At 63.9% G+C, this 452-nt stretch overlaps 1 protein-coding gene across 1 annotated transcript in view; it reads left to right on the top strand.

Moving 5' to 3' along the window:
* Window positions 1–452, top strand: part of LOC104126879 (heat shock 70 kDa protein 12B-like) — a gene marked incomplete at its 3' end in the record, with an annotated part of 11192 nt that overhangs the window by 4282 nt on the left and 6458 nt on the right. The window lies entirely within an intron of this gene.

The following is a 452-nucleotide window of genomic DNA, read 5'->3' as shown; positions in this document are numbered from 1 at the left end:
GAAGTCGCTTCCAGCGACTTCCAGCCGCTTTGGGCTGGGAGCGGGTCCCGGGCTGGGCAGGGAGGACCCACAGCATCCCGGGCAAGGGATGCTGGCAGGGGGACAGAGCCCACGAAATGGGTCCTGTGCCGAGCAATGGGCTGAGCGCTGCTCTTCGTTAGCGCTCTAACGATCTGCGTGGGCGCAGAGGAGCCCTGAGGGGCTGCACGGGGAGTAAAGCCTTCCCGGGGATGGCGGGGACGGTCCCTTCCTTGTCACCTTTTAAGGTGCTTGGGGTTGTGCCCATGTAAGCGGCCTCAGGTTGCGCCAGGGGAGGTTGAGGTTGGACATTGGGAAAAATTTTTTCCATGGAAAGGGTTGTCAGGCGCGGGAAGGGGCTGCCCAGGGAAGGGGTCGAATCCCCAGCCCTGGGGGGATTTAACAGCCGGGCAGAGGCGGTGCTGAGGGCCAGG

The sequence above is a fragment of the Egretta garzetta genome, unplaced genomic scaffold (assembly GCF_000687185.1).
Source record: "Egretta garzetta isolate BGI_Z169 unplaced genomic scaffold, ASM68718v1 scaffold1585, whole genome shotgun sequence".
Taxonomy (NCBI): Eukaryota; Metazoa; Chordata; class Aves; order Pelecaniformes; family Ardeidae; genus Egretta; species Egretta garzetta.
Note: the sequence above shows the minus strand (reverse complement) of the source record. Positions and strands in the feature narration are given on the sequence as shown.